The following is a 10,596-nucleotide window of genomic DNA, read 5'->3' as shown; positions in this document are numbered from 1 at the left end:
GCTCTGGCCCCTGGAATGCATCTAACTATGGTTGCTGGTTTCTCTATCTTCACGTTCCGCAAAATAGAGTCGCCAATCACCAGAGTTGGTTTCTCAGCGGGCGTGTCGCTGAGTGGGGAATATCGGTTGGAGACGTGAAGGGTTTGGTGGTGATCCACGGGCCTTGTGGGACTATGCTTCCTTCGAACCGTCACCCAGCTGCCCTGGTTTCCCGGCTGCTCGGGAGCTGTCGGGGGACAGCTAACTGGAGCTATGCTAACAGGAGCTACTCTTGGTCGGTCCGCACCGGCTACAGGGCCCTGGTTAGCTGCTGGTTGGTTTTCAACTGTGCGGAGCCGTGCTTCCAATTCAGAAAGCGTCACCTGCAGTGCTACGAATAAACTACATTTATTACACATACCATTACCACTAAAGGAGGCAGAGGAGTAACTAAACATGTGGCACAAGATGCAGGAGAGAGGAGGGGAAGCAGAGGGAGACTGAGAAGCCATGCTTAACAGCTAAAATTAACAGACAACGTTGATTAGAAGAGAGATTATGTGTGGTTCAAAAGGAGATATGGAGGGCAAGTGGTTAAGATGAAGATACGTAAGAATTCCCCGCTATAAACAAAACGTTTTTGGAATTTGAAGGAAGCTAAACCAGTCTGCAAACAGCAACACCACACGGTGCAGAAGCAGGAAATGATGCAATATGCTTACTCACGTGACGGACATCGGACACACTAGGCAAATGACTAGGAGGAACACAGGACCTCCAATAGGTTGAAAAGACCAAGACACGACAGATTCAAGACACTGTAAGAACAAAGTGAACAAACATTAGCTAACTACATGGTACAGATACAAACAAATTGGGAGATTTCTTCAGTTAATTCTGTTTCAGACATTCCCTGAGTCCTGACGATCCAGCTGCTAAGCCTGGAGACTGGGTGCTGATCAAAGTCATAAAGAGAAAGACGTGGTCCAGTCTGAGGTGGGAAGGTCCATTCCAGGTCCTTCTCACCACCCGAACTGCAGTAAAAATTGCTGACTGAAACTGATAACTCTTAGACACTGATCTGCCAGTGGCTGGGGGAAGTCTGGGCTGCAAAGGGGGTTCATTTAGGTTAGAGAACCCCTTTTTGTGTTTGCCATATTCTGGCTAGAAATCCAGCGCTCAAAGGCTCTTAAGTCCACCCACACAGACACTGACATTCCAGTACACATGATACATTCACATAAGAATAATGTGATGACACCCCCAACAGACAATTACTCCTCTATGGGAAGAAAGAAGCGTTACAAATCAAACAAATATCACATCTGATGATAAATTAACGCTAGAAACTGGTTATACAGAGACAAATTATTGGATGGATTGGATGATATACAATATACAGTACAAGAAACTGGTAGATCTAACTGCATAGCATGGTCCACTGCCAGACCACAGTTAGGAACAATTCCATTCAGGCTAACTTCCACCTCTGACCCTTCAGGGTTGCAATGTGCAATGTGTCCTAAGCCTGTTTAATAAAATCACAACTCTTACAACTAATCAATGTGAATCTCTGAGTTTGTTGTTTCCTCCAGTCTAGGACTCTCTCCCACCAAGGACAACTGTTCATCTCATGCTGCCCATCACTGATGCTGTTGTCCAACATGGTCTCAGGTAGCACAGCAGCGACGGGAAGGAACAGATCTTTACATATTGTTAATGGTATCTTGGCTTCATCTACAAGCAAAGACACAGCATAAGAGGCCTCCAGTGCTTTGGCTGATGTCGTGGAGGCTTTCCGCATCGTATCTAGAGATGACCTGAATTCTGAAAGTTCAGGTGGTTTACCGGCATGACGTGTATGTTTTGTCCTAACATGGCGCTGAAGATATGCTGGCTCGATGCCACTGTTGGCTATTTTCTCCCCGCAAAGAAAACATAATACCATGGGTGGGTTGCAACTCATGGACGTTGTAACTAACCCAATTTATGTTTTAGCCATGAAAAAGGGATAGCCCTGTTACATAATTATTTTGTTATTTTATTTTTGTTTCATCCTGGTTTTAAGTTTACAATGTCTTATTTCCCGTTTTTACTTATAAGGGCTTTAATTTATTTTTATTTAACAGTAAGTGACAGAGCGATAAGGAAGTGATCGAGCTGTTAGCAAACCTCCTCCCTATTTGTTGTTATAATGCATTAAGATATTATCTGTGTCTTAATTTAGATCGGAACTTTGATAACCTTTTATTTGAACAGTTATTTAATTAAGTTAGCGTTAGCTAATGTTAGTTTGTATTAGCTAAATATTAGCTATTGTTAGGCTATGTCATGCCATGAGACTGTGTGGGAAAACAGTTAAAATTATATATTCTTGTTTTGTTTTTTTCTGTAACCAGCTCTTCTGGGATTCTGGGATTTTTATTAAAAAACAGAAATCAGCAGTTCAAGTGTGAGACCATCTTTTGGTGGGATATGCTACAGACGTAAACCCCATCAAAACATATTTGTCTGAATACTGCCGGAATTCTGCCGGCCCTGGCTTCACCTTCTTTGGTGCTTGTGCCTCTGTGTTTTCATTAGCTCTGCCGCTACACTTTAACCTCAACTCCATTGTTTTAGTTCTTAAGGCAGCTGTGATTGACAGGTGATGCCCAGTGGCCACGTGTCAGTTTGGATCAAACCATCCTGGTTTGAGGGACACAGGGATTTTGAGCATAATGAAACTTAATAGCCTACTGAAAATAAATATATCTTTATGAACTTAGACTTGGAATATGTGATAACTTACAACTGAAATATGTATTAAATAGCTGTTTTAAAATATTTTTAAACTGTTTCTATTTTTAAAATATATATATTTTTAAAGTCTCACGTACCCCCTGAAGTGCCTTCATGTACCGTCATTTGAGAAGCACTGCATTAGAGGGACAGCTGAGATAAAGTTAGAGAGGACAGGTTGAGATGGTCTGGACATGTTCAGAGGAGGGATGTTGGTCGAAGGATGCTGGGGTTGGAGCTGCCAGGCAGGAGGTCTAGAGGAAGACCACAGAGGAGGTTTATGGATGTAAAGAGGAGGACATGAAGGTAGTTAGTGTGAGAGAAGAGGATACAGGATGAGGTGGAAGCAGATGATTCCCCTGAAGGGAGCAGCTGAAAGAAAAAGAAAAAGAAGTTTCTCTAAGTAGATTTAAAATGTCATTATTAATGAATTAACTGGCTGATTAGGCCTTGGTTAATTAATATGTTAATTTGTTTGTTTTATTATATCACTATATGGGTGAAATTCTTCCTCTGAATTACACTCCAGCACTTTGTCTACTGTTCTTTGTTCATATAATTGATTTTTAAATTGACGGTTTACTAAAAAAAATATAGCCAACAACATGATGCCTCATGTGAGACATAGTATTGTCAAGTATTCATAACTGTGCAATAATAATTCTCACATTTGAAACTAATGATGAACAGCAGAACCGTCAAGAAGACAAACCTGTTACATTAGATAGTATACCTATTACACTATAGGTACCACCAAAAGATGCTCTCACACTTGAACAGATGATTTCTGTTTTTTAATAAAAATCCCAGAATCAGCGTAAGAGCTGGTTACTAGTATATCTAATAAAGCATATGCTGGAAGTTTTATATATTCAGCAGCATTCAGCAGCATTAGTCCATCACAGGACTAGACATCCAGTTGTACTTACAAGCAAGTCTGCTGTAATGAAGATTGATTTAACTAGAACAATTTGAGAGATTTTATTTATTAATAACCAACACCTTCATTCAGTAGCTGTCAATCATTCCCATCATACCTGTTGGTGGTCTGCTACGTCACTCACTGTGTGACAGTCTAACGAGTAAAACACCAGCCACAGCTTATCATTGCAGTTTGTTTATATCCTACGTTTATTTCCAAGCATATAAGATAGCAACAGACAGGGCATGTTAATTCACATGCAGCTTTGGGGGCCCCTGGTGGTTTGGGGCCCTAAGTATTCAGCTAGTTCGCCTAGCAAGAAACGTCTATGAACTACACATTGAAAACAAAAACTCAAAACATCTATCTATCTATCTATCTATCTATCTATCTATCTATCTATCTGCTTATTTCTCTTTAATCAGTCCACCGACTGCCTCAGAAAGGTCTGGTTCTTTCTCAGTGTTGAACTTGTTCTCTCCCAGGATGAAGTTCCCCACTGAACTCCTCTCAGAGCAGCTGTTCCCCAGAAGAACAACCCTCAGCTCAGACACTGAAAAGAAAAACAGTGAATGAGAAAACACAGTAACACAGAGAATCCACAGTGAAACACTAGAACTGGATTAACAATGATAAAATTAACAGGAACTAAATGAAGTGAACATGTGTATCTTGAGGTGACTAAATCTGTAAATCTAAATGTCACTGAAACCAAGAATATTTCTGACTCAGTTCACTTTAACTCACTGTTAGATGGTAGGAGTTCAAGACTTCTGCTACGCTTCACATGTGGCTCAGGGACCCCTGTAGGGATACGGAAAATGGAGATAATTTATTTACTACTTGATGTTTCAGCTTGTAGTCATCTCTCTGGATTCTGTGTGTCTCTCTAACTTCTTGCTTTCATCCACTTCCAGAGCTGTGTTCAGTGACTTAGTTCCAGACTAAAGTGAAACTACTGATCATGTCTGATATGATGCAATAGGCAACACCATCAAAAGTCTTGAGGTGGAAAATAAAACACCATCACATCACAAAGACAGACTGCAGGTGGATTCTATAAATGAGTGGCTTTTATGAAATCCAGGTGTACAAGGACATTATTCACATTTACATTTAGCTCAGCTTGATCACATCACAAACCAGCACCGATATGAGGAGGATTTAAGGTGGACTGAAGAGAATCTGTCAGTCATTATCAAGTGAAACTTTCTAACTCACCAGTCAACTTGGAAACATTTCAAGAAAATGTGACTTATTGTCTACAAACTGCTGGAATTCTACATGTTCATAGAAGATTTACACACCTGCTATTTTGTAAAATACTTGGAAAGCTAATTTTATTCTATATTCTATATTTATACTTTTGTTTTTTTTGTTTTTTTACTTATGGCTTGAATCGGAACCAGAGTAACCAATTTCGTTCCTTCCCATGTACCAACATGTGTCGTAATGACAATAAAGAATCCTTGAATCCTTGAAGATTTAGGAGGCACTTCACTTTTACTTACTGAGACGTGATGTTGTTGTGTTGGTCGTGTTGATTCTGTAGAGAAAGATAAAGTATAATGGTAATAATAATAATAATAATAATAATAATACATTTTATTTCTAGGCACCTTTCAAAACACCCAAGGGTCTGGCTGGGTGTGTTGACGTGGCAAAAGTTCTGTCAGATAAGGAGGGGCCCGGTTGTGGAGGACTTTGAATGTTAAGAGCACAATTTCATAGGTGATGTGGTGGGTGATGGGAAGCCAGTGAAGCTGCTGGAGAACAGGGGTGATGTGATGAGAAGAAGGGGTCCTGGTGATAATCCGGGCAGCAGCATTTTGCACAAGCTGTAGTTTACAGAGGAACTTGAGGGGGAGACCAGTGAGAAGTGAGTTGTAGTAATCCAGGCGGGAGGTGACGAGGGAATGGACCAGGATGGTGGTGTTGTCGGCGGTGAGGGACGGGCGGAGACGGTTGATATTGCAGAGATGGAAATATGCAGACCGGGTAATGTTATTAATGTGTGAGTGGAAAGACAGAGTGCCGTCCAGGACGACACCCAAACTCTTGACTTGAGTGGAGGGGGAGACAGAGGAGTTGTCAGTGGTGATGGTGAAACTGTTAGCTTTGGAGAGGGTGGATTTAAAACCAATGAGAAGAACCTCAGTTTTGTCACTGTTCAGTTTGAGAAAGTTGGAGGAGAACCAAGTCTTGATTTCTTGGAGGCAGTCACAGAGGGAGGTGGGAGGGAGGGTGGAGGTTGGGTGATTGATTGATTGATTGATGTGAAGTGTATAATCAGAACTAAACATCCTGTGATTGTTGGTGTCCACAAGCAGCTCAATAACTGATTTACTTCATCTGTGTCAACATCTAGCAGCTCCACCTCACTACCTGTGATAGTCTGTGTGGACTGAGGCAGACTGCAGGTGGAGACAGAGAGTCAGGAGAACCACCTGGACAGAAAGTTACCACTAGAGGACGCTCTCTACACAATGTCTGCCCTCATGTCTAATCAAAGACTAGCTGAAAACAACAAGACAAAGAAAGAGAAGAGCAAGTGTCTCTCTTCAGGACAGAGTTGTGATTCTACACCATCTGATCATCAGTTCTAGTACTGGCTGCAGGAACAGTTAGAGTCAGCACACATGAAGAAAACATTCATCCACATAGAGACTCTTTAATGGTTGGTCTGTTTAAGGTGGAGCTGAACCCTGATTCATTTTAGATTGAGAGAGAGGATGAGAACAACTGGACAAGACAACAGACACTTACCATCACCGCTCTGCCCTTCAATGGAATCCACAACTGGGCCAGTAAATGACCTAGAAAAGCTTTAAAAAACACAAAGAGAAACTGAATCAATGATGAATTCAACACAACTGCATCAACAACCTGGAATGAAGTCACTGAGGATTTAAGGTGGACTGAAGAGAATCTGTCAGTCATTATCAAGTGAAACTTTCTAACTCACCAGTCAACTTGGAAACATTTCAAGAAAATGTGACTTATTGTCTACAAACTGCTGGAATTCTACATGTTCATAGAAGATTTAGGAGACACTTCACTTTTACTTACCAAAAAAGGATTGTAGAATTCGTCCTGTAGAGAAAGATAAAGTAGAATGATTGCTTGATTGAGGTGAAGTGTGTAATCAGTGTAATCTATTGCAAGGAATGATACTTCCTAATGCTATCAGTATGATCTCAGCAATGGTCAAAGAAGCAACAGCAATCTAAAAACGGTTCCTCTATGAATCAGAACAATCATGATATGTATATCTGTGTCTAACTCGGAATGAGGGGGCAAAAATATTCTTATCTAGAAAAGACGGCCTTCACTTTTACTTACTGGGAGATGATGTTGTTGGTGTTGGTCCGGTTGATTCTGTAGAGAAAGATAAAGTAGAATGTTTGATTGATTGATTGATGTGAAGTGTGTAATCAGTGTGATAGTCAGAACTAAACATCCAGTGATTGTTGGTGTCCACAAGCAGCTCAATAACTGAATGACTTCATCTGTGTCAACATCTAGCAGCTCCACCTCACTACCTGTGATAGTCTGTGTGGACTGAGGCAGACTGCAGGTGGAGACAGAGAGTCAGGAGAACCACCTGGACAGAAAGTTACCACTAGAGGACGCTCTCTACACAGTGTCTGTCCTAGCTGAAACTGTTGTGTTTCTAGAAGACATTTCATCCAAGGCTTCAGTTCTAAATGACTGGTGGAGGGTTGGAGTTTAAAAATCAACGTCTGTGGCTGGAGTCCACCTGAACCTCTCGTGACTAGAGTCTGTTAACGACCAGACACTCAACTGGAAGTGGAGGAATCTGTTGTGATCCTTTCTCCAATGAATGGTTCTCTACTAAACCTTTTTTATTATTATTTATTTATTTTCCAAAGATGGCGCCAGACATGCCGGCAGCAAGTTACAGTAGCTCCAAGAGTTTTTCTGTGTTTTTGTTTTGTGTCAAGTCCTTTTCATTGCAAACATCAGTCAGCTCTTTAATCCTATGGATGTACATCAGGTGAGGTTTTGATTATGTGTAGTTTTACTTATTTGTCTGTTAAATACGGCATCCGGAGACCCCTTCAGCCAGGGCTCCATTGTTTACACCCGGGATCAGCTGTTAGCACTGTGCAACATGAGGGTGCTAACAGGACAATGACCAGAGATCCCTGTGAAATTAAGGAGACAGGGCTGCAGAGCTGGTGTGAAGCGTCGGGAAAAGAACAGATGGTATAAACCATACGTACCGTCTGTTATTATGGAGAACGTGAGATCCCTCCCCAATAAGATGGAGGAGCTGACAGCGCTAACAAGGCTGCAAAGGGAGTATCGGCAGTGTAGCATCATGTGCTTCACAGAGACGTGGCTGAAAAAACTAACACCAGATTCGCACGTTTCATTGGAAGGATTTCACATCGTGAGAGCTGATAGGAAGGCAAAGGAGAGTGGTTTACAAGGAAGGCAAGCCCTGGGTGACCACAGAATTAAAAACCCTGCTGAACGAAAAGAAGAGGTTTTTTAAAACTGGGAACAAAGAGGAGCTGAAGAAGGTGCAGAAGGAACTAAAGAGAGAGATAAGGAGGCGTAAGGACAGCTACAGGAGGAAGCTGGAGGAGTGCCTGCAGGGTAACAACACCAGAGAGGTCTGGAGAGGCCTGAAGACCATCTCTGGACACGGGAAGGACAGTGGAAGAGGCCCAGAAGCAGGAGACCGTGAATGGGCCAATGAACTGAACCTGTTCTTCAATAGGTTTGACTGTGTTCCTGCCTCCTCCCCCACCCACCACAGCCCAGACCAAATGACACACCTAAACCACCCCCCATCCTCACCCCCACCCCCAAGAACATGTCTGTCCCCAACAACACACCATTCTCTCCCCCAGCTATTCACTGCCAAGGTGATCCATTCATTCCAACCCCCATCTGACCCAACAGGGGTCTCTTCACACCACCCCTCCAACTTCTCCATAACCACAGACGAGGTGAGGAGGGAGCTCAGGAGGATCAAACCAAGGAAGGCTACTGGCCCTGATGGCATCAGCTCCAGACTCCTCAAGGACTGTGTAGATCAACTCTGTGGGATTTTTCTGCACATCTTCAACTTGAGCATCAGTCTGGAGAGAGTTCCGCTCCTGTGGAAACATCCTGCGTGGTTCCAGTTCCAAAGACTGCGCGTCCCAGTGAACTGAACCACTTCAGGCCAGTAGTCTTGACTTCTAAGTAGTCCTGACTTCTCATCTGATGAAGACCATGGAGAGGATCATCCTGGGCCACCTCCATCATCTGGTGAACGACAACATGGACCCGCTGCAGTCCGCCTATCATCCAGGCATAGGTGTGGAAGACGCTGTCATCTACCTGCTGCACAGATGTTTTTCCCACCTAGAGAACACCGGTAGCACTGTGAGAGTCATGTTCTTCGACTTCTCCAGTGCTTTCAACACCATCCAACCATCACTGCTCAGGGGGAAGCTGGAGGGAGCTGGAGTTAACAGGAGCCTGGCTGCATGGACCATCGACTACCTCTCCAACAGGCCGCAGTATGTGAGGCTTCATGACTGTGTGTCTGATGTGGTAGTCTGCAGCACGGGGGCGCCACAGGGTACTGTGCTCTCTCCCTTCCTCTTCACCCTGTACACATCAGACTTCAGACACAACACTGACAGCTGCCACCTCCAGAAGTTCTCTGATGATACAGCTATTGTCGGGCATGTATCTCAGGGAAATGATCTGGAGTATCTGTAGGTCATCACCAACTTTGTGGACTGGTGTGCTCTGAACCACCTGCACATCAGCGCCAGCAAGACAAAGGAGGTGGTGATTGACTTCAGTAGGAAACCACATCTGACTGCACCGGTGAACATCCTTCGCTTGGACATCGAGGTCGTGGAGGAATACAAGTACCTGGGTGTTCACCTCAACAACAAACTGGACTGGACACACAACACAAACTCCCTGAACAAGAAGGGCCAAAGTCATCTCCACCTGCTGAGACGACTGAGGTCCTTTGGAGTGTGCAGGACACTGCTCAGGACTTTCTATGACTCTGTGGTGGCTTCTGCCATCCTGTATGCAGTGGTCTGCTGGAGCAGTGGGAGCTCAGAGAGGAACAGGAAGAGACTGAACAAGCTGGTCAGACGGGCCGGCTCTGTCCTGGACTGCTCTCTGGACTCCATGGAGGAGGTGGGTGAGAGGAGGATGTTAGCTAAGCTGACATCAATCATGGACAACCCCTCTCACCCACTGCATCAGACTGTTTCAGACCTCAGCAGCTCCTTCAGCAGCAGACTGCTGCATCTACGCTGCAAGAAGGAACGCTACCACAGGTCCTTCATTCCAGCTGCCAACAGGCTGTACAACACCAGCCTGAGACAACATTAACAAACACATTTTTTGTTTTGTTTTTTCCTTACAGTCATTGTTCTTGCACAAACTAAATCTGCTTTTTTTTTTTGCACTGCCTTATATTGCACAAATCACTAACTCACCGTCTCATAGTTTTAGCAGTTTAGTTTTCCATCCACCACAATGTACATACAGAATGTCTTTATACTTCTATTTTTCTCTATATATTTTTCAGTTGGTGTTTTTTGTATATACTTTTGCTACTGTGACAAGGAAATTTCCCATGCGTGGGATCAATAAACATGTGTTACGTCTTATGTCTAATGTCCAGAGACTCCAGACTCAAGGAGTGAATGAACCTCCTCAGTTCAGAGAAGAGGTTTCCAGTTGGACAGAGATGTCAGCAGATATCAATCAATCATCATTAACCCGTTTAAGGTGGAGCTGAACACTTATTCATTTTATACTGAGAGAATGGATTAGAACAAGACAACAGTCACTTACCATTTCCCTCATGTTTAAACATTTTACGTTTCGGTTTGTGTCCTAGAAAATATTGATAAAATTCA

The sequence above is a fragment of the Chelon labrosus genome (genome assembly GCF_963514085.1).
Source record: "Chelon labrosus genome assembly, chromosome: 9".
Taxonomy (NCBI): domain Eukaryota; kingdom Metazoa; phylum Chordata; class Actinopteri; order Mugiliformes; family Mugilidae; genus Chelon; species Chelon labrosus.
The sequence above is the reverse complement of the archived record's forward strand: the minus strand, read 5'-3'. Positions refer to the sequence as shown.